Here is a 24,859-nt window from a genome sequence, read left to right as displayed (position 1 = left end):
CTATCACAGACCTGTAATTTATATTGCTATTTTTTTTCACTACAAATGAGTAGTGCAAAAACATACTATGTCTGCAACATCACAGTCTATCTGTTATGTTATAGTATTACTACTAAATCACAGTATTTCTGCCAATTCAAGGAGGCTGACTGTTACTAAGTGCATCAGTGTACATAGGTCATCTGTTGTGTTGGAGTGCCCTCTTGTGGCGCCTTTTGGGTAGTGCCTTAGTAAACGTGAACACTGTGGTATCAGACTGGTTTGTAGTGGAGGAATTTGTTGCCAGTTTCTTTCATCTTTAATCCGTATTCATGTTGTAATGTAGTAGTACCACAATATGGCAGAAACACTATGTTTTGGCACAAATACTTTGATTTGGTATACTTTAGCTTCTTCACCCCTTTTCAGCACAAATTCCAGCTTTTTTGGCTGTTTTCAGAAAAAAAAAACTCTTTTCAGCAGAAACTCTGCTGATCCACCTCGTTTCTGCAAAACTTTCAGCCTTTTCACCTGTTATCAGCACAATTCTCAGCAGCTTCTGCTCATTTCAGCAGAATTGTCCGTCTCTCCTCCTCTTTTTTGAGAGAATGAGTTTAGCTAGGTGAGTTGAGTGGCAGCCTTGAGACCAGCAGGGCCAGGTTCAAATCCCTGTCATGGCAAAACCTGTTTTTAGTTTTCTCTTTTGTTCTACCTCTTTTCTGCAGAAATTCTGCTGATTTATCTCTTTTCTGCAAAATTTTCAGCCTTTTCTCCTCTTATCAGCACAATTCTCAGCAGCTTCTGCTCATTTCAGCAGAGTTGTCCGTCTCTCCACCTCTTCTTGGTCAGAGTGAGTTTAGCTCAGTGAGATGAGTGGCTGCCTTGAGATCTGGAAGGCCAGGTTCGAATCCAGTTCAGGGCAATTTTTTTTTCGCCACCATACAACTTTTTGCAACTTTTCATCTTTTTCAGCTTTTCAGCAGACAGCTTCAGCGTTAAGGCATCCACACAGCATTTTCGCAGGAAATGCAAATTTTTCTAGTTCCTGTTGCTTCCGTACGTTTTTCGGCACTTAACTACTCCTCCAGTTTTCAGCCGATTTTCTCAGTTCAAACTCTAAACTGTTCTGCTCTTTCTGCTAATTCCAGCTATGACTTTTGGTGTTTATTGCTGTTATACTTTTTAAAATATTACACTTTTTTCCTTTAATTTGTCCCATTGAAATGAATGGGAAACTTCCACAATTCTGCTAAAACTTGCTTGTCTTTCAAACTTAACTACGTTCTCATGCTTTCACCTAGAAACTCCATTCAAACTTTAAAATGTTCTCAGATTATTGGGCTATTCCTGTCTGATTCAGCTTTTTCAGATCTTCTACCGTTTTAATCTTATCTCTCTTTAAGTTTTCAGTTGCAAAATTGTGATTTTTCAGAAAATACATGCGTTGCTATGGTTGCTATGCAATTAAGTCAGAGTGAGTGCTGGTCCGTTCTGAATTTTCTCTTCATGTCCAAACAACTTCTTGCTACTCGCTCAATTTCCACTCAACCCCCACAAATTATACATCAAAACGTAGGTATTTTTGCTGGCTTTCAGACAATGTCACTATCTTTATTGTGAGATTTACCGTTTTTTCGCAATTTGCCTCGGAGTGACACAAGGTCTGACAAGTCCCCATTCAAAGTCTATGGGGAGGTTTTGAAATTCAGAGCTGAAATTCTGTAACGGGAGGCATTTTCAAATCACCATATCTCTTTAACAAAGCAAAGTTAGGACATGAGGCTTGTGCCAATATATCTTCAGACACTGCTGACACTCACAGTGGAAGCCGTTTTTACAATTATCTTACCGTTGAGCAATGAATTACGTTTGTTTGAGGGGTGGAAATCTGTCCTTCTCTCAGTCTTCAAACTCTGGAAATGAAGCCGTTTCTTCTCTCGTCATATCTCCGCGACGGAGGTAGAACGAGCTATGAAAATCGCAGTCAAAATACACCAAAGTCCGCTGATTCACCCAGTACAAGAATTATGCTGCTAGCCCTCCTAGTTTTTGAGTTACACGACGTTTTGTAACTCCAAAAAACGGCGTTTTTCGCCTCTCACCGCGATCTATTTTCTGACTGCCCAAGTATCTGTCTTTCAGACCGCCGCCCCCTTTCCAGGTGGCGCAATCAGTAATGACACGGCTCTGCAGCTCAAAGGTCGTGGGTTCAATCCCACCTTGGTCCACATGTTTTTTTTCACTACAAATGAGTAGTGCAAACACATACTATGTCTGCAACATCACAGTATATCTGTTATGTTATAGTATTACTACTAAGTCACAGTATTTCTGCCAATTCGTAGTATTCGTACTAAATCATACTACTCGTGCCAAATCATAGTATTCAAATCAAAATATAGTATTTGTACCAAAGCACTGTATTTGTACAAAGTATAGTATTTCTGCCAAATCATAGAATTACTGCAATTTCATAGTAATTTTGAGGAATACCTTTTGTTATAGTATTACTTCTAAGTCATAGTATTTCTGCTTTGTCATAGTATTTGTACTGAAACATAGTATTTCTGCCAAATTATAGTATTACTGCTATTTGATAGTGTTTGAGTGAAATTACAGTGTTTCTGCAAAAACATTGTATTTCTGCTAAATCATAGTGTCTGCCAAATCATAGTATTTGTGCCAAATTATGGGATTTTGCCAAAACATGGTACTTGTGCCAAATTATAGTATTTGTGCCCAATTAATATTTCTGTTATGTTATAGTATTACTACTAAGTCGTAGAATTTCTGTTATGTTCTGCCAAATCATAGTATTACGGCTATTTCAAAGTATTTGAGTGAAATTACAGTGTTTCTGCAAAAACATTGTATTTCTGCTAAATCATAGTATTTCTGTTATCTTAAAGTACTTGCACTCAATTATAGTATTTGTGCCAAAGTTTAGTATTTCTGCCAAATCATATTATCTCTGCTAAATCATAGTGTCTGCCAAATCATAATATTTGTGCCTAAGCACAGCATTTGTAGCAAAACATAGTATTGCTGCTATATAATAGTATTTGAGCCAAATCATAGTATATGTCCTAAAACATAGTATTACTGCCAAATCATAGTTTTTGTCCTAAAGCATAGTATTTCAACAAAATCACAGTATTTCTGCTATGTTATAGTATTTGTGCTTGTAGAAAAACCTGTGTTATTGTGAGCTACATTACCCAGCAGCCTCTGAGCAGTGAGGGAATTCATGGGACTTCTGAGCTAGATGGTCTTCCTTCGTTCCTGTTCTAACAATTGAAGAGAGAGCTGCTGGGAAGGGGAGCAAATAGCCCATCCTGTATTTGTTGGGGATGGTGTGTGTCACATAAACGTGAGTTAATGTTCCATGCTTAAGATGTTTACCCTGCTACTTGTGTGTATTGGTTTTAGTTGCCTTTAGTGTATGTGCTAGTTAGCGATAGCTATGGCAGCCCAGTTATTTTATTGTTTTGGGCTTGTTCCTGCTTTGTTTGTTCCCCCTGCAAATTTATGTGAATTTGTACACTGTAATATCGCTGTATTACGTAGTGGCTAAGTAGGAGGCTGACTGTTACTAAGTGCATCAGTGTACATAGGTCATCTCTTGTGTTGGAGTGCCCTCTTGTGGCGCCTTTTGGGTAGTGCCTTAGTAAACGTGAACACTGCAAAGAAGTGGTATCAGACTGGTTTGTAGTGGAGGAATTTGTTGCCAGTTTCTTTCATCTTTAATCCGTATTCATGTTGTAATGTAGTAACTTTTGTGGCACAAATACCACAATATGGCAGAAATACCATGTTTTGGCACAAATACTTTGATTTGGTATACTTTAGCTTCTTCACCCCTTTTCAGCAAAATTTTCATTTTTTTCACCCCTTTTCAGCACAAATTCCAGCTTTTTTTGGCTGTTTTCAGAAACAAAACTCTTTTCAGCAGAAACTCTGCTGATTCACCTCTTTTCAGCGCAACGTTCTGCTTCTTTGCCTCTTTTCTGCAGAAATTCTGCTGATTCACCTCTTTTCTGCAAAATTTTCATCCTTTTTGCCTCTTATCAACACAATTCTCAACAGCTTCTGCTAATTTCAGCAGAATTGTCAGTCTATCCACCTCTTCTTTGCGAGAATGAGTTTGGGTCAGTGAGATGAATAGCTGCTTTTAGACTAGGCGGGCCAGGTTCAAATCCTGCTCAGGACGATATTTCTTTCTTGTTCGAGGGGAATCCTGAATGTGAGAAATACAGTGCACAAAACTTATACATCTCTCTGTGTCTGTGTGTGTAAGGGCTGATTACAGCAGGTGCAGCCAATTTAACTGACCTAGATATACCAAGCTCAGACTCTTAACAGCAATGTACACTTTGCTTTCTGTGTATGTGTGTGTGTATCAATATTCTCCCATGTTAAAGTATTACTCCTCCATAATAGTATTTGTGCTAAATCAAAGTACTTCTACTACATCTCAGTACTTCTGCTCAATCACAGTGTTTCTGCTAAATCATAGTATTTTTGAAAAATCATGGTATTTGTGCCAAATCATGGTTTTGGGGCCAAACCATAATATTTATTTTATGTTATGAGATTACTACTAAGTGGAGGAATGTCTGTTATGTTATAGTATATGTGCTGAATATAGTATATCTGCCAAATCATAGTATTTAGCTCAAATCATAGTATTTATGCAAAATGACAGTATTTCTGTAGTAGTTGTGTTAAAACGCAGTATTATTACCAAATCATAATATTTGTACCCAAACATATCAGTTCTAATTTTAATTGCTCATGACCCTGTTTTCCAGGTGCTCACTCTCTTTGCCGGTAGCGTAGTTGGTAATGACACTGGTCTGCAGCTCAAAGGTCGTGGGTTCAATTCGACCTTCGTCCACATGTTTTTTTTCTCTACAAATGAATTCACTATAGTACACAGACTAGTAATTCATATTGATAATTTATTACAATTCTGTAAAGTTTTATGATTGCTGAATATAGTATATGTGCAAAATCATAGTATTTATACCAAATCATAGTATTTGTGCTAAAACATAGTATTTTTGCCAAATCATTGCCAAGTTTTCACAGTAGAACAACAAGTAGTTTTGAGGAAACTTCACCTTGTTCAGCTTTTTCAGCTGGTAATTTTAGTTTTCCAACATTTCAACTTCTTTTTTATTCAGGTAACACTAAATTATAGTGTTTCTGCTATGTTAATGTGGTTTTAGAAAATGTAGTAGAACAAAAGAAATACATGTGAGGAGAACATGTCAGTAGTTGTTGTTAACTGGACTAATGCCGTAAGGCTTTTTAAATAAATCTATCATAATACATTACATTTTAACATTAAGACCTTATATGTATTTCAACGTCAAATAGTCCTGCTTGAAATATTTATTTAACTTTTAGAATTAAACTTCTGCAAGTTTTTTTGTAGCAAATAAATCTTGTACAATGGTATTGAACTGTACATACATTTTCACATTTCCAATTCCCATTTTGTTTGATGGGGGAATTTCCCACTACCTGTGAATGCCTCTTTTCTTACGCCTCTGGCTCAGTGCTGCATGTCCGCTCACTTTGTCAGGATCCGCTGCTGGTAAGACATGCTTCTCTTCTCTTCTCTGAAATGTCTATAAGCTGTTTGAGTGATTTACGGAGTTGTTGTTAGTGACTTATAAAGCCAGTCGCAGTATACTCACATTAAAGTAACACAATGGCCATTTTTTTGTGAAAAGTTGTAATTCTAGTATTTTTAAAGGATTTTTTGAGACGCTAGCCCTGACAATCCAATGCTAACGCCTAGCGCTCCTAGCCCAGTGTGAAATGAAAATGGTTCATTTCACACTTTATTAAGTTGTTTCATTAACTTAATTCTGTGTTTTAGTGTTTCTGTGTCTGTTGTGGGAAGTGCAGTTAGTTCTCCTCTTCACAAATTGGTCGGTTAAAACAGCCTCATTCTTTAACTTGTAACTTTATGCAAGAGCCGCCATCTTAGTTGGTAAGATCAAAGGTGTGTGCTGCGGGCTAATTAATAGAAGGGAGAGAGCGGAGAAAGAGAGGATAAAACACATAGTTAATACAAGAATAATAACTTTTCTTAATTAGAAGTAGGCTTTTTAGTTTTTCAAGAACTGGTTGTGCAGGCCCACTTTTAAAGAAAAACACTTTGTTAGATTTCGCACTTTGTAGAAGATTAATTAAATAAAAAATAGCCCACCTTCAAATAAATAAAGTGCTGCAGTGGGCCATTAATTATATTATTGTGGTACAGTAGTGTTTGACATATACTAGGTTCAGTGAGTGGTTTATGATGTTTCCATTTACTGATGGGCAAAAACACATGATCAGGATTTAGAATCTGTAGCAGCAAAGCCCCCACAGAGGACCTCTGACTTTCCCTGAAAATGTCCCTGAAATTTAATAGCCCATTTATATCTGATTTTAAGCACTTAAGCAATGACAAAAAAAGAGAACCACAGCTGTGAGTGGACAGTGTTTGGTATATCAGTGTGTTCTTTATTAATGCTATAAGTTAAAATTAGTTTATTAATTATTTAGTGAATACAGTGTGTTTGAAAATTAAATATAAATGTTGGCAAAAAGGGAAATATTGCAAAATACATAAATATTTCTTCCAACAAGTATATACTGCATTTGTGCCAACAAATATATGTGCCTATTCTTTGCACTTCTGTAGTATGAATGCTTTTATTACACGTTATAGCCATGTGAGACTCTGCAGCTAATATTAGTCCTCTTTATAGCACAGTAAGTTGTTAAGGGAAATTAAGGATTTTACTAGTTATTTTATGTCACAGTAAATCAGACTGCATGTGATAAGGCTCAACAGTCTAAGTCATTAACCCTTTAAAGCCGGTTGGAGCGGACACGCTCCATTTTGCCTAACTAATTTTAAATCCCTGTAGCACTGCAACCACGTAAGCTAGCGCAATATTTTTTTTTTTGCATATGAAACTAGAGGAGTTGTACTTACATGTTTTGCCATCAGCTTGTCCTTGGTCACAGTTTCCTACTGGTGTTTTTAAAAGTTATGTTTGACTTTGTGACTTTCTGTGTCGTTTCTGGGATGTTTAGGACTCAAATTGCACTGCTGGAAATAGTTTATTTTGATGCATATGCTGCTTTTTTGCAAATTTGCATTGTAATATTTATTTTCGTTTTACCTGCAGTATATAAAAATTGGTGTATTTCGAAAAAGAAAACTATGAAGACACTTAAAATAAATTTCCTGTGGTGGGAAACTATTTTGGGCAACTTTTTTGTATTTACAGTTTTGAGTGATAAGCCTCTTAAATTTCTCTAACTAAAAATATATGTTACAAAAACAAAAACGATTTTCAATTTTTTTGGTAGTTGATTGCACTTTTTTGCAATTTATGTAATTACTATTCACTTAATGCATATATTATATTATTAAAATTTGAGCTATAATGGTTATATTGATGTATATCACATTGAAATGCTCCCAAAAATGGCACTACAGCATGTAAAAATATAATATAAGCTCTGGCGGACTTCTATGGTAGGTTTTAAAGGGTTAAATAGTGATCTCATTTATTGTTTCCTTTCTTTAGACTACTGATCTGATCGTCTCAAGTCTGGTAAGTAAAGGTTTGTCTGAGGTCCAGTGCTGGGAAAAGTCTTTCTTCCTTGCAGATTTCTTTTGTTTATGTTGTTTGTTTGTTTTTTGTCACATTTAAATGTTTAAATAATCTAACAAGGATAACCTGGATAAATATATAAATTAAAAAAAGCAGTTTCACAGTGATGATTCTGTTTATAAAGCACAGAAAATCAAACCACAACAACCTGGTCTAATGTAAAAACATGTTGCTGTCTAATACCCAGTCTAATAGCTCTAATAGCAACAAGTACCATCAAGCATTTACAGTAACTATTAATGACTGATTTGCATTACTAGGGGGATTTTGGACAACTCTACTTTCAGATTTTGTTTAATTCAGGTCCAATATAAGGTTTTCAAGTCATGTATAGTTCCAGTTTCATTGAAGTCCAGAATCTGATTAGTCTGAACCAAGAGTTTTGTTTCGTTCAGAGTTCCTTGTGTGTTTTGGATCATCTCATCAATTTCCTGCTGTGAATCCCAAGTGTGATTAAACTGAAGCTCAGGAGCTGATGACTTGATGCAGGTCCTGAAGTAGTAAAGGAATTCTGGGCCATCACACTAACAGCATCATGTTTGACTTTAATGCTGGTGTTTTTCTGAAATTCGTCTCTCACTGTAGGAGACTCAGTTTAGTGCAGTGAGTCAGCACAGCTCTTGGTGATCATCAAGATGTTTTTAGGCAAATGTGAGAAATGATTGGTGTTCAGTTTGGCCAGTTAATGTTTTTGCCTTTTTGTCTACAACCTCTGGGATGGGTTGTGTTTAGTGGGGTCTCCAAATCCTTAGAAGTGTGTTTGTAAACATATCTTGACAGGCATGAGTAGCTGTTTAGGGAAAATTGTTTTTTCACATAGGGCAGGGGTCTCAAACTGCAGTCCTCAAAGGGCTGTGTTCTGAAGCTTTTCCATGTGTCCATGTTACAACACACCTGAATAAAATTTGTAGGTCATTAGCAAGAGTATAGAATTTGACTGCATGCTGAGGTGACATCCCCTAACCCTACCTACTCAATTAAATTTGAGAAATATGTTTGGAAAAATGTACTTCTAAAATACTTTTATTTCATCATGTTCATTCACTCTTGAGTTGCTGTAACATTAAGCAAATGGCTGAATTGCCACCTCAGCATGCAGTTAAGTGTATAGTCTTTCTAATTACCTATTAATGTTATTCAGGTGTGCTGCAAGAGGGACACGTATTAAATTTACAGGACACCAGCCATCGATGACTGGAGTTTGAGACCCCTGATGTAGGGCATTGAAGATTTCAAAAGCTTGTTTCTCTTCATAAATTAAATCCCGGTCTAAAAACTGCTTTTTGTCATTTGTGATGATGACTTGGAAAATACAAATGGGATGAAAACATAAAACTAACAAATTTGTTAGAGGTCAGATAAAATCAAGGCTGTGTTTTTGGAAATAATCCTGCCCACATTTGCAAAACATGAACTGTATGTGAAAGTCATGTTTGTTAGTAGTTGTTGTTGCTGTTTTTTAAATAAATGTGGGAATCTCCAGCAAAGTCCTTACATTCAACAGCTCACATTCAGGACTCATTTCTGGTTTTTATTATTAAATTATCTACAAAGAAATTATCATTATACTGCATTTTTATAATTAGGCCCTAATATCAGCTATCATAAGTTTGTCATAGATTTAATTCAGTGCTTATTGCTGTGTATCAAACATGCCCCAAATGTGACTGAAATATATATAAACTGCTGTGCAAGAACCATGTGGCACCAAATTTTTCATTTTTACCAAAACTCATACTGAGTAAATTCTGTGTACTTTCAAGTTCTTGTCCTACTGAATTTTAATTTTCAGACTGTTTGTTTTTATTGTGTTAATAGAATTTGAATGCAGGCCACCTCAAATGTTAAAGGCTACAAACATTACATACAAGCTATCATTTGTGATTGGTGCCTCCTTTTAAATTGTCACCATTTGATAAAGTGTGCATTTCTAGGTGTAGCAAATCATTGGTTATGATATCTACTCTGGTATGTAATCGAACCTAAATTGTAGAGCATTACATGACTAAGAAACTTGTGTGGTTTATTGCAAATGGATCAAACCACATATTACCTTCATGAAGAGGTCGATCTTTATTAGGATGTAGAGAAAAAAAGAAAACAGAGAGGAGCTGTTACATGTATTCCAGCTGTGGTAATCAAAACAATTTTCCTGAATATATTTGACTAGAGAGTGATGCAGTATTGACTCTGATGCTGATTTGAGTTGTCTCATTCTGTATTTTTGTTCTTTGTCTTTTGCTACAGAGTGAACAGATCTTTGGTTTTGCCTTTTTTGGTAAGTAGACAGTGATGGTAATGTTTAGTATTTTACATGGCCAAAACACAGTCAGGATTTATAACCTGTAGCAGCAAAGCCCCCACACAGGACCTCTGACTGTCCCTAAACTTTAATAGCCCATTTATGTCTGATTTTAATTTTTGATGGCTTATCAAGTCCAAATATAGCTAAATGTCAGAGATGTTTGCATACACTTGTTCAATTTCTCCTTATGCTACATAATCCACATAAGGATTATGTAGCAAACCATACTATAAAAGTGCTTTGGGTGAGTCAGTATAGGTGGTAACTTAAACAGTTAAGAGCAACACAGCTATCGATTTGTAGTGTCTCCCATCTTCCACTTATGAATTAGCATGAAGTCAAAACACTAGAAGTATTTTGACTACAAATGATAGTTTTACCCTTAAGCAATAATAAAAAGTAAGAAAATCTAAAGTGTGAGTATGTATATTAAAGCCAGTGTTTTAAAATTAAATCTAAATGTTGCTAAAAAGAGACATACTGCAAAACACATAAATATTCCGAGCAACAGGTACAATGGAAGGACTTTTTATTGTAATATTTTAAGAAATTTTAAGTCATTTAGTTATTTCATGTCACAGTAAATTGGATTGTGTGAAGAGGCTCAACAGTCATTACACAGTGATCTGATGTATTGTTTCCTTTCTTTAGACTGCTGATCTGATCGTCTCAAATCTGGTAAGTAAAGGTTTGTCTGAGGTCCAGTGCTGGGAAAAGTCTTTCTTCCTTGCAGAGTTATTTTGTTTATGCTTTTTGTCACATTTAAATGTTTCAAATCATCTAACGAGGATAGCCTGGATAAATATTTTAAAAAAAATACAGTTTGATGGTGATGATTTTATTTATGAAGCACAGAAAAGCAAACCAGAACAACCTGGCCTAATGTCAAATCATGTTCATTAAAGTTCAGACTCTGATTAGTCTACACCAAGAGTTTAATTTTATTCAGAGTTGGACTTGCTTGTTTGCTTCAGATCAATTTCCTGCTGTGAATCCTAAGTGTGATTAAACTGAAGCTCAGGAGCAGATGATGCAGGTCCTGAAGTAGTAAAGGAACTCTGGACCATCACACTAACAGCATCATGTTTGACTTAAATGCTGGTGTTTTTCTGAAATTCATCTCTCACTGTAGGAGACTCAGTTTAGTGCAGTGAGTCAGCACAGCTCTTGGTGATCATCAAGATGTTTTAGGCAAATGTGAGAAAGGACTGGTGTTCAGTTTGGTCAGTTAATCAATAAGTCAGTAAGCACAGCCAGAATAAATACATAAGGCGCTCAGTCTATTTTTGAGAAAATGAAAGGATTTTTATTGTCCGAAAAATACAGTAAAGCCAGCTTTATTGGAAATATGTCTAATTCCAGTCTGTTTGTGTCTTACAGGTGACCTGCTGCAGAAGCTCTCTCCCTCTATCATTAACAAGCCATTCAGTCTGTCCTATCACTCTACCCACTCTATCTATTTTGACAAGCCGTTCTATCTTGCTTCACTCTATCCCACAAGCTCTATCTAAGTTATCAAAAATCACGTTTTTTACTGGAATCCAATTTTGACTGGAATCAAGTTTTGACTGGAATAATCAAGTTTTGACATGGCCCCATTTTTGGGAAATTGAAGTTACCAGTACTTCATCTATCTGTTACAGAATTCTGACAGGTCTCTGCTCTCACTGCTCCTTCTTTCCTATCGTTAAACTCTCTCACATCCAGTCTTTTTGCTGGAAATTACAAGTAGAAAGTTGAAATTACAATAGTAGAATTACAGTACAGTAGAAACTATTTACACAGCTGTAGATTAGTAATTTTAATTTTTACTTGGAACACGTTGGAATAAACACTGATAGTTTGGCTTAGAGGTGCAATTACTTTGATACATTATATAAAATTTACACCTTCTTTAAGGTTTTTTGTAATAAGATAAACTTGTTATTTTATACGACATTCAGACTGCTGTATTCGCAAAAATATTAAATTAGATAACTTCAAATACATTTTGCTAGTCTGTTTCATTGACTGTAACATTTGACTATAGTAGGGTTATACTATTATTATTTAGGGACAAACCCATTTCTGTTACTCAGTCTAAGTGTTCAGACACAATTGTCATCGAGAAGCTGCCTGAGGACCCAGACTTCCTGTTTCCTGACTGCTGCAGAACATCCAGCTGAAGAATCCTCATCGCCTGTCATCTGATCACCACAGCTTTTTATATTTGCTTTACATTTTAGATATCTGAAAGATTTACACAAAGATTTACACTTAAAAACTAAGAGTTTTATTATAGCCTGTTGATTATTGTGATTTATTCTGTATATCCCTTTACAGAAGCTAAGATCTACTCATTAACAAGTCTGGTTAAAATATAAGAAGTAAAAATATTCTGTTTTGGAAAAAGCTACAATAAAACTGAGCCAAGTGTTTTCAAAGAACTGAATATCTTTTATATTGAGTTTAGATTAAAGTCAACCTTTTACATCTATTTACATATTGATAAAAACATTGGAACATTTTTATATTTATATTGACATTTTTTCAGATTTAATACTAACTTGAAGAGTTATTAGTTCTTCACTGTTTCCAGGTTGAGTTCTGTTTATATCTTTGTATAAATACGTATAAGCTTCAGTTTTAACTTCAATAAAATGCCGAGAAAAGGTCAAAGGTCGCAGTCCCAGAAGCTTAGATGGCAAAAGCAGAAGGAACAGGTAAATGTTTCTCAGAGCGATGAGAAGGTAAAGGTGTCTGTTACAACTATTCCCAGTCCTGAAGTGCAGAGCAGTGTTCAGACAGCCGCAGTCACTTGTGCAGATGTTGTAACGACAGGTGTTCACTCAGTGTGTGTGCCAAATACTAAAGTACAGCAGGTAATCCAGGCTGAACCCCAGGTAACTGTGCAAATGCAGCATGATGGAGAAGCTCCAGGACCGTCTTATGTACAGGTTACAAACAATGAAAGTCATCCACGAGTGAGTAGCATCTGTGCGTCCCGAAGCCAGGCTGCTGCTAAGTATGGGAAGTACAGGAATAAGCAATGCATGGCTAACAGTTTGGTTTTCCTGTCATTCTTACACGAGGATGAATTCATTACCAGAGCAGATCTAAACCGTGTGTTGGACAAAGGCCATGCCGTGTATTCAGATGCCAGAAAGAGGTTTGTGAACAGTGGGTTTCTAGCCTCCGATGAGCTTCCCACAGTGGTCACCAGCCGCACACATGAGTATCAAGTGGACATGTCTCAGTGTGGTCGTTACGGCACATTTGATAGTACAGATCACCTTCTGAGCCTTGAACAGGGACTACAGTGTTTGGTTTCAGACGTTCGCTATGCTTTGCTAGTCATGGCAAGTACAGTCATCGCAGTTTGCAGGCTGACTTCAGGTGAATACGCATATTTTGACCCTCACCCACGTAAGTCTACAGGAATGCCATTGTCGCTAGCTGTAAGTGGTGGAACTGCAGTTATGTTAAAATTCACACGTCTTAACGACATGATTGACAGGATCAAATGCTTGTACCGAATGTTTAGCATCACACCAACCTGCACTTATGAGCTTCAGCCCATTGAGTTTCAGAGTGCAAATGTTGCTGATCAAAGAGATGCTAATGAAACCACCGAATACAGAATACCCCAAACAAGTGTTTCAGCACCAGCTGAAAATGTATCTGTTCATGAATTAAACTCCCAAACATCCACTGAGCAGACACGGAAAACTGTGACTGACACTTTAACCAGTGAAGTGATGTCATCCAGAGTGGATTATTCAAATGAGACAGCTGCTGCTGACATGAACCATCATTTAGAAAAAGAAACATCTGCAACTTCTGTGAGAAAAACTCAAGCAACATCACGTTCTGTTCCTCAGAATGATTTCAACACTGCCTCCCGTTCAACTAAGACAACACAGGAACTCTCACATAAACTTTTGAAATGTAATAAACAGGAAAGGAGAAAAATGAGGAGAAGATTATTGGCCCAACAGAAACTACCACAAAGAAAAGAAAATCAGAAAAAGAAAGAACGGCAGATGTACGCTTTTGATGAAACCTTTAAGGCAAAGAAAAAAAATTCCAGTAGAAAGTCTAATGATCCTGATCACAGGCAGAAGAAGAGTGTGTACAAAAGTAATTTGTATAGACTAAATGCTACATATAGAGAGAAACAGAGAGAACATTTGAGAATAACCTATAGAGAAAGTGCTCAAATTAGAGACAGAAAAAGAGAACGTATCATAAGGATGTATAAAGGCAATCCTGTATTCAGAGAAAAGCAGAAGGAATGTATGAGAAAAACATACAGAACTTGTATTGAATTCAGAGAGAAACACAAAGCTTACATGAGGTCATATGTATATAATCTTTATAAAGAAAGTGAAGCATTTAAACAGAAAAAACGATCTTACGTCACTAAACGTTATGGAGAAGAGAAACAATTTCAGCAGCAACACAAGGACAATATGAGAGAACGAATGAGAGTCAAATATTGGAACGGTTTTTCTTTTAGACAGATGCATAATATCAGATGTGCAATGAACATAAAAAGAAAATATCGCCAGATGCATCGACCAGCTGAAAGTTTACAGTGTCATCCAGATAACTCTTTAATGAATGAGGCCATATCTCGTTTCAGATCAAACATTAAGTCAGCACCATCTTATGTTTGTACTGTTTGTCTAAAAGCTTCTTTTCCTAATCAGGTGAAAATCTGCAAAAGAGCAAATTACTCAAAACACCAAACTGTAGCTCAGCAGTGTCTAACTGGTAAATTTGTTCATGTGTGTGATGAAGCATGTAATGACCACTGCAACTTTCCTGTTGAGAGAAAAAAGGAGTATATCTGTCACACGTGTCACAGTTCCCTCAAAAGTGGACGCATGCCAAGGCTTGCTGCTATCAACAGTTTAGAACTGCAGGATATTCCAGCTGAACTGTGTGATCTCAACATTCTGGAGAGACATCTGATTGCCAAATGCATACCATTTGCTAAGATTATTCCCTTCCAAAGGGCAGACAAAGACTCATACGTGGTAATGTGGTGTGTGTACCATCTGAGGTCCAACAAACAGTTGACTGTTTACCGAGGCTCAGAAGCCAATCACAGATAATGAGGATCAAGCTGAAAAGACGACTGTGCTACAAAGGCCATCAGCTGTTCCAGACTGTCACCTGGTCTAAACTGATCCAAGCCCTGCGTAAACTGAAACAAATTCATCCACAGTACACAGATATTGTTATCAGAGATGATGCATTGCTTTGTGATCCAACATTACCTGATGATGACAGCAGTGATGAAGCCAGCATGGCAAGTGATGATTTTAATGAAGCAGATCTAATGGAAATTGACAACTATGAAAAAGATGCCCTTTTGTGTGAAACGGAGTCTGAAAGTGAACAAGATATTGATATGGTATCCTGCGATGAACAACCAGAAGAACAAAATCCAGAGGAACCAGAAAGTGATTTGAACAATGGAGGTTTTGCTCTAGAAAGTTGTCTGCAGCCTGTAGACATTTCAGAAGAGATTCTCTGTTTCACTGATAACACATATTGTGTGGCGCCTGCAGAAAGAAACAATCCTGTTAGTTTTTTCAGAACTCCTCATTTGGAAGCCATGGCATTTCCTGTGCAGTTTCCTACTGGTCAGAATACACTGGATGAAAAGAGACGTCTTAAACTCACACCAAGTGCTTACTTCAAGTCAAGGCTTTTCAACATTGATGCAAGATTTGCTAAAGATACAAATTACCTATTTTTCTCACAGTTTGTAACTGAAATACACCTGGCTAATTCCAGCATGACAATACAGCTAAGGAAAGGTAAAACTATGACCAAAGATGGACGCAAAATCACATCAGGAATGTTACAAAGTAAGACAGAAGTAGAGAAGCTGGTAAGAAATAAAGATGCAATCAGATTTATGCAGCCACTCAGAGGAACTCCAGCTTACTGGCAGAAAACTACCAAAGATCTATTCAGTATGCTTCGTCAAATAGGAACACCTCAGTTCTTTGTCACTTTCTCTGCTGCTGAGATGAGATGGCCTGAAGTGATTCAAGCAATAAAGAGACAGCAAGGTGAAGAGGTTGATTTTGAAGCCCTGGACTGGTCAGAAAAGTGTGAAATTCTAAGATCAAATCCAGTAACCACGATGCGAATGTTTGATAAGCGTGTTGAGGCTTTGTTCAGAGATTTGCTTTTTTCTCCTGCACAGCCCCTTGGTGAAATCATTGATTACTTTTACAGAGTTGAGTTCCAGCACAGAGGTAGTCCGCATATACACATGTTGCTGTGGATTCGAGAAAAGGTAGAAGTAGATGTGGATGATGACCAAACTGTCTGTGACTTTGTGGACAGATACATCTCAGCTCAACTCCCTGATCCAGAAAAACAACCTGAACTGCACAAAAAAGTCACTGAACTACAAAAGCACAGTAAAAACCACACAAAGACATGCTTTAAGAGTGTGAACTCTGGTTGTAGATTTGGGTTTCCAAAACCGCCAAACACAAGAACAATGATTGTGAGACAGGATGAGGATTCAGACACTGAAGCTGCAAAAGCCAAACTCAGACCTTTGTTGAACCTGCTGAAGGAACCTGAAGCTGCTTCTCTCACCATAGAGCAGATTCTGTCACGATGCAACTTAACAATGAATGAGTATGAACAATGCCTCCAAGACATAAACAAGAAAACAGCGCTGATTCTGAAACGTGACCCAAAGGACTGTTGGATCAATAATTACAACCCACACCTGCTTGAAGCCTGGAACTCTAATTTAGATGTCTCGTTCATTTTGAATGCCTATTCATGTGTAGAATACCTCTGTAAATATATAACGAAGAAAGAATCTGGCCTCTCTGAATACCTGAAGACAGTTATTGACAGCTCTGATAAGAACACGGTCAATGAATGTGATGAAATGAGAGCTGTGATGCAGGCTTACTCAAAAAGAGAGAAATCAGTGCACAGGAGTGTGTGACTCGTGTCTGTGGCATAAAAATGAAAAAATGTTCCCGCAGTGTTGTATTTGTATCAACAGATGATAACCCGGTAAAAATGAGTCGTCCAATGAGCTACCTGGAAACCACAACACACGACAGTTGTAATATTTGGATGACAAGTTTGACTGATAAATACAAATCCAGACCTGAGACACCAGAATATGAGGAAATGTCACTGGCTGATTTTGCTGCCTTGTGCCGGTTGGTGAGTGGTCCAAATGAAGGAAAAGATGTGCTTCCTCTTCTAAACCAGCTTGGATTTGTACAAAGGCGAAAGAATGATAAACCAGCTATAATCAGGTATTACCACTGTTCACAGGAAAAAGATCCTGAGCAATATTATGGACGACTGTTGAGACTTTACCTTCCACACAGATCAGAGCAGGAACTGAAACCACAAGGGTTCCAAACCTATCAGTCCTTCTACAACTCAGGTTGTGTACGACTTCCATGTTCAGACCACAGTGAGTCTGTGAAAAGGGTTGTGAAGAGAAATAAAGACAAGTATGAGAAGAACTCTGAGGATATTGAGAGTGCACTGGAAGAGTTTGAACAAAATAGGGATGTTGTTATTGATGAGTGGTGTAATCTTGCTCCTGAATCTGAAGTTGTGAGGTTGCAATGTGATGAGAATCTTCCTGAGAGACATTCTGATGATGAGAACGAACAGGAGAATGTTCCTGACTACAGTCGTCAGTCTGATGCTGTAACAGAGATCAGAGCCATCAGAGAACAACCTGCAGTCGATCCAGCTGTGGTACGTGTAATGTATCAGAATCTGAACCAGAAGCAGGCCTGCGTGTTCTATGCTATAAGAGACTGGTGTATTCAGCGAGTTTGTGGTTTGAACCCAGATCCATTTTTCTTCTATATCAACGGTGGTGCAGGAACTGGAAAGTCACATCTGATTAAATGTATTCACTCTGAAGCATCAAAGATCCTGAGCAGACTGCCTTCTAATGCAGAAGAAGGTGACATATCAAATCCAACTGTTTTACTGACGTCATTTACCGGTACAGCAGCTTTTTCTATCAATGGCTCTACGTTACATTCCCTACTGAAACTACCCAGGAGTCTGAATCCACCCATTCAAGGACTTGGTAACCAACTGGATGAAGTCAGATCTGAGCTTATAAATGCTGAAATTATTGTTATTGATGAGATTCAAAACCCCCTTTTTGCTTATGTGGATGCAAGACTGAAACAAATCAAAGGCACTCAGAGACCTTTTGGTGGAATGTCAGTTTTAGCTGTTGGAGATTTTACCAGCTGCCACCAGTGCGACAGTCTAAACCTCTCTGGTTTACGATCCAGAACAGATTGACCTATGGCAGGAACATTTTCAGATGATCACTCTAACCGAGATCATGCGTCAGAAAGATGATGTTGCCTTTGCAGAGATGTTGAATAGGATTAGAATCAAAGAAAAGACAGATGAGCTTTCTCAGTGCGACAGAGATTTGTTGTCACAGGCTGTGACTGCACCAGAAGAATGTCCAATCGAGGTCTTACACATTTATGCCACCAACAAGAATGTGGAATCCCATAACACAGATACCCTGAAGAAGCTTCATTCAAACATCATAATCATCACTGCAGACGATTTCCAGAAGGATAAACGTACAGGCAGAATGGCACGAAGAGACAAACCATTTACAGGTGGGCGAAATGATTTACCCGATACCCTGAATGTTGCTGAAGGAGCTCGAGTGATGCTGACCAGAAACTTGGACACACTAAATGGTTTGGTCAATGGTGCTTTTGGTATACTGATAAAGGTGGTGAATCTGAAAATGATGGACAAATAATTAAACTGGGGCTCAGAATGGACAACCGGCAGCCTATGAGACACAACCGCAGTGCTAATGCAGCATCTGATGATCTGGTTTACATTGAGAGAGCAGAGGAGAGTCTGAAGTTTAAAGGAGCGGTACGCAGACAGTTTCCTTTAAAGCTAGCATTCGCCTGCACAATTCACAAAACTCAGGGTCTTACAACACAGACAGCTGTAGTTTCAATGAAGAACATTTTTGAACCAGGTATGGCTTATGTTGCTCTCAGCAGGGTGACGTCTCTCAGTGGACTCTATTTGCAGGACTTGGATGAGAAAAAGATTTACGCCAATCCCGAGGTAACTGCAGCGCTCCAAACCATGAGACAAGCTAGTGTTGAGGAAATGATGCCTCTTCTTCAGCTCAGAGAAACAGCCAGCAGACCTGACACTCTTACTCTGATCCATCACAATACGGAGGGTTTGCCATCTCACATCAGTGACATCAAGAGTCATCATGAAATGTGTTTAGCAGATGTTTTGTGTCTCACAGAGTCTCACCTCCAAGGCTCCTTTGTTGCAGACAGTCTTCGTTTGGACGGCTACACCATGTTCAAACGCAACAGACATGTGTCCTACTCAAACTTTCCTCACATGGCCAGCAGAAGTGGTGGTGGAGTTGTTGTGTATTTGAGGAATCATTTTCAGGTTCAGGTAAAACAGTATCTGCATAATGTCACTGATCTTGAGTTCTTAGTGTTGAAGGTTCAGGCTCCATTCCCTGCGCTCATTGCTGTTGTGTACAGACCTCCTGACTACAGTTTGACACCATTCATGCAAAACCTGGTAAGTCTTTTAGATTCACTAGAAATAATGGACTGTCACCCAATAATTGTGTGTGGAGATTTTAATGAGAACCAGTTACAGAGTGGAAGAAAACAGATTCTGGAGCAGTTTCAGTCGAGAGGGTATTCACAGCTGATCACTTCTGCCACTACAGACAAGAACACCCTGCTTGACCTCATTTTTATTTCTCAGCCACAGCAAACTGTCCATTCAGGTGTCCTGAGAACATATTACAGTTACCACAACCCTGTGTTTTGTGTCCTGTCCTCCAGCCATCATGAAGTCGTCTGGTGAGTTTTCAAACACATACAGATCATGTTTGTTATAGAGTTTACTGTGTGTGGGATATAAAAAAGATTTTGTGTTGATAATGGAAGGCTTCCAAAAAATTGGCTTCCCTGCTCTGTCTACAAGAAGACCATTGTACAAAAGCTACCTTGATTTTTATTAACCCTTGCTTCTTGGAATGGTCAGCACATTGTAGTCAAATCATGGCTAAACTTAATACAGAGCAGGGAAGATCGCCTTCTATTTTCATGCAGCTCAGATGTGGAATATGCTGCAACAAAGTATTAAACTGACATCATTTATTGTAAATTGTTATATCTATTTTTAAATGACCAATTCTAATAATTTTAAATTTCATGATTTTTAAATGTCATCTATTTTTGTTTTAACTTGACTTTACTGTGACATATGTATCTCAACACTGTTAAAAATAAGCTTTCCCACAAACTGCTTTCCAAATGTTAAATAGTAAATAAAAATCCCTGATATATGCAGGTCTTTATTCTGGGCTATATGAATACATACAGACAATCATGTTTTTTTGATTATAGTAGATCTTTTTTTGCAGGTAAACAAACGTCAAAAGTTTTCAAGTATCTTTAGGCTACCAAAGATTTCTATAATAATATATTCACAGGAGAAAAACATTTTTACAGGCAACAGAATATGTATGAACACTGATTTACACGCACATGTAAAGTTTACAGTGGAAGAAAACTGAATCTGGAGCTGTTTCAGTCGAGAGGGTATACACAACTGATCACTTCTGCCATTACAGACAAGAACACCCTGCTTGACTTCATTTTTATTTCTCAGCCAATCATGAAGTCGTCTGGTGAGTTTTTAAACAATTACAGATCATGTTTTTTACAGAGTTTATTGTTTGTAGGATTTTTGTTGATAATGGAAGGCTTCCCAAAAATTGGCTTCCCTGCTCTGTCTGTAAGAAGACCATCCTTCAATTTATCAAACCTTTTTCATTGCAATGTTAGTAATCATTTCACCAAATCATGGCTGTACTTCATGCAGAGCAGGGAGATCTGCCTTCTTTTATCATGCACCTCAGATCTGAAATATGCTGCAAAAAGTATTAAACGGACATCATTTATTTTTTATTCTCATGTTTTAAATGACTAAATCTACTATTTTAAATGCATTTTGTCATGGATGTTAATTGTCATCTCCTTTTTTGATACTTTTTTTACTGTGACATATGTATCTCAACAAACGAGATCTTACCCTCAAAGGGCTTTCAAATATGAAATAGTAAATAAACAAATCCCAGATAAATGCAGGTATTTATTATGGGTCACATGAATAAATACAGACAATTATATTTTCTTGATTATAGTAAATTTTGTAGAATCAAATGTTTTTGGGATGAATGAGGTTTTGCTTATCATGTTTTACAGGTAAAAATTTTGTAAAAGTTTTAAACTATCTTTAGGCTACCAGAGATGTCTGTAATGATACATTATGTAGAGAAAAATATTTTCACAGCTTACAGAATATGTATAAAAACTGATTTAGAAGTAAATGTAAAGTTTCTGCATCCATTTTCTGACTTGGCCTTTATCCGGGTGGGTTTGGGTTTGGGTGGATAAAGGCCAAGTCAGAATTTTCTGAGCAGCTGGAAAAAGCTGCTAATAAACAAAGACATCAGAAAGCAGGGGCTTTTGGTGTAGCCCACGCTTTCTGATGCACTAATTAGATTTAGTAACTGACACCCCATACCAGCATTACATAGACACTTGGGGGCTGAGCTGGGTGGGTGGGGAGGGTGGGTGGTGTTAAAAGCACTTTATGTTTTGTAGATATATTCTTTCAGACTGAGCACACACAGTCCTGTCTCCTTTGTGGCAAAACCTTCAAACTTCACCATCCTCAACTGAAACATCAACATCTTAACACCATCTTCATGAACTGCTAAGCCAAACCTGATCCATCAGTGCTGGACTGCACAGATAACTACAGAGACTGCTGTTTTATGAACTGCCATACCAGTGTGTCTTCAATGGAGAAGATGACACACCCATCACCTGACCTCCTGCCTAATCTGGAGACCATCACCATGCTGCCACACTACACACTAGGGGTGCAACGGATCACGGTTGATCCGAAATCCGAACCGATCCCTCTCCACGGTTCGGTACGCACGTGATCCGAAGATTCGAAAAAGAAAAAAAAAGTATGCGTATGGTGCGCGGTGGGTCTGTCAAGCGGTAGTTATGGTCAGCGCTAGCGGTCCAAGTAGCGGAGCAGAGGAGTTTGCGGCACTTAAGCAGCCCTTTGCTGCCCAGTCCGACCGGGCTAAAGCTATTACTAAAGCTAATGGGGTGTTTAGCTGCAGACGGGAGGCCGTACTCCGTTGTGCAAAACAAGGGGTTTAAACTGTGATGAACGTGCTTGCGCCACGCTATGATATCTCGTTGCGCGTCCACTTCAGTGACAAGATCGTTCCAAGCATGTATGAGCAGGAGAAGTTTAAAGTTATGGCTGAACTGTCCCAGGCATCTTCTGTTGCTCTAACTACAAATGGGTGGAGCTCCAGGGCAACGGAAAGCCACGTGACCGCTCGTTATGTCACAGCGGAGAGGTAGATACAAAGCCCTGCACTGCCCTATAGATTACATTAGATTAGATGAAACTTTATTTATCCCTCGGGTGGGTTCAAACTGAAATTCAGTTTCCAGTAGCACAGCACCGACAGAAGTTGCAGAATGTGTGCAGAAATATACCATATATACACATTTATAAATACAGAGAATACAAAAGGGATAAATAGAATAAATAGGAATAAGAATACAAGGGAACGGCACATTTCAAGTATTGTGAGTCTATTACACCGCTGGATATTAACAAAAACTATTGCACAGTGAAAAGGCACTACAGCTACTTGTTCCCCCCTCCTCTGTCCCCGTTTCCCCTCCAGCAAGGAGTTAAACAGTTTGTGGGACAAAGGACTTTTTAAGTCTGCTGGTCCTTGACTTTGGGAGAAGCAACCTGTCACTGAACAGACTCCTCTGGTTGTTTATGGCCGTGTGCAGAGGATGCAGAGGCTGCCCAGCATGGTCCATAATGTCCATATTGCACCTTAATTTGTTTTTATATAAGTGCGTGGAATGAGTCTTCAGTTGAATGTTTTTTAATAGGCAAAAAATACTTAAATAAATAAATGGCGAGTAGAATTTTTGTCTTTTTTTTTCTATTTTTGCTGATCCGAAAATTGATCCGATCCGTGACTTAAAAACCGTGATCCGATCCGAACCGTGAAATTTTTGATCCGTTGCACCCCTACTACACACCTCTGAAACCATCAATGATGACTCATACCGAGGAAACTGTATTTCCTGTCAGAGATGCTCAGTGATCCTCAGCACAGAGAGAGGTATGATTCTTTATCTTTGATAAAAAATGTCAGTGCTTTTAATTCAATTAATTAATTTAAATCCATAAAATCCATTGCATAAAAAATTCCATACTCAAATGATTAAACTTGTTGACACTTTATGAGTTTGAATTGACATTATGGATTACAAATCTATGCTTTTTCTACTCTGTCTCTCTGTGCAGGTATTGCTGTCTTCTGAGTTCTTCAGTGTCCCAACTGAGACATTCAAACCTCATTGCAGAGCTCATGTCTTTCCTCACCATCATGTGAGTGTGAGATTGCTCTGGATTCTGGTTATGTGGCCTGCAGCACCTATGAGGTATTTCAATATTGTTCATTGTATAACTTATTTGTAGTTTTTAGGCCTTAACACAAATAAAATGTTCCTTTTTCTATATTTTTTTTAGAACAAGCTCGTCCTGTGTGCCTGCATTCCAGCTTCTTAGACTCTACACAAGTGGACAGAGTATCAGTGTTTGACCACTCTTAGAGACACCGACTTCTGTCAACTCACTGCTACTAATCAGGCACCTCACTCCAGGAAGACAGAGGGCTGCAAGCCTGTCATCGTTTCCAGTGTGGCTTTGTATTCTTGGGGTAGCATCAAATTTTTCCCACAAATATTCAAAGGTAACACTTATTTTAAGCTTAGTTATTAAATCAAAAGTCTTCCCTTGTGCCAATTACATTTTATTTGTTTTTGTTTTCTTTTAGATTTATATGCAGTAATCGGATGTGGTGGAACTTTGTTAACTATGTGGAAAACATCTGTGATTATATTTACAGTAAGGCTTTAAGGTGACAGTTTCAATGTAATTTCAATTCTTTTACTAAGCAAAAACATCTTTGCAATTAACATATTTTTTTCAGTTTTGTTTTATGGTTTGGTTCAGTTTGATTTATGGTTAACATTCCTCTGAGACAGGAAATACTAAACTGGTTCAAGTAACCAGCATATCATTGGTCAAAGGCAAAAAGGACCACATGTCACACTAGCAATGAATTTTAGACTGTTTTTGTGTCACCAGATTTAACAAACAATATCAGATATATGAAACTGAACTCTGGATTAATGTGCAGATATATTGTTTTTTGTGTTGTTTTTTTTATTGTTGAATAATTATTTTGTAGGACAAACCCAATCTATTTACCCAAACAATTTAACTTGTTTGGGTAAATAGTGGATTAATATATCTAAGTCTATAAGTATAGCAAGCTGAATTCATACAAACACACAGCTCTAAATCTTGAATTGTAGGATGTACAAAAATGATCATGTGCTTATTATGGACATTTAAATAACTATATCTATTGAACCATTACACGCATTCTTTATAGAAATTACACAATCTCAAAATGTGAAAAAAGAAAATGTTTAAGAGAATAAATAATGTGTGTTTGTATGAATCCTGCCTTAGTATGGGGTGTCAGTAACTACATTAGTATAGAGTAGGTCTAACAGTGGTTTTCCACATCTGGTCTAATATATATGTAGATAATGGGTCAGACATATAAAGTCATTTTGAAAAGTTCATAAAGGTCACATCCATTTATATGTGTTCCTCTTTATCATTTTATATCAGGTCACACAGCTGA

At 37.6% G+C, this 24,859-nt stretch overlaps 1 protein-coding gene and 1 long non-coding RNA gene across 4 annotated transcripts in view; both read left to right on the top strand.

Annotated features, from left to right (window-relative positions):
- The window catches only part of LOC112842638 (receptor-type tyrosine-protein phosphatase C-like), a 115,716-nt gene that overhangs the window by 25,334 nt on the left and 65,523 nt on the right, over positions 1-24,859 (top strand). The gene's annotated exons all lie outside the window — the stretch shown is intronic.
- LOC109195068 (uncharacterized) lies at positions 7,577-12,393 on the top strand. Of its 2 annotated transcripts, XR_002056741.2 has the most exons (3): positions 9,436-9,945; positions 10,624-10,650; positions 11,353-12,393. It is a non-coding gene; the product is annotated as an uncharacterized LOC109195068 (long non-coding RNA). The 2 variants fall into 2 exon arrangements; XR_003214518.1 differs by lacking the exons at positions 9,436-9,945; positions 10,624-10,650 and adding an exon at positions 7,577-7,607.

This window comes from Oreochromis niloticus, linkage group LG17 (genome assembly GCF_001858045.2).
Source record: "Oreochromis niloticus isolate F11D_XX linkage group LG17, O_niloticus_UMD_NMBU, whole genome shotgun sequence".
Taxonomy (NCBI): domain Eukaryota; kingdom Metazoa; phylum Chordata; class Actinopteri; order Cichliformes; family Cichlidae; genus Oreochromis; species Oreochromis niloticus.
The sequence above is the reverse complement of the archived record's forward strand: the minus strand, read 5'-3'. Positions and strand labels throughout refer to the sequence as shown.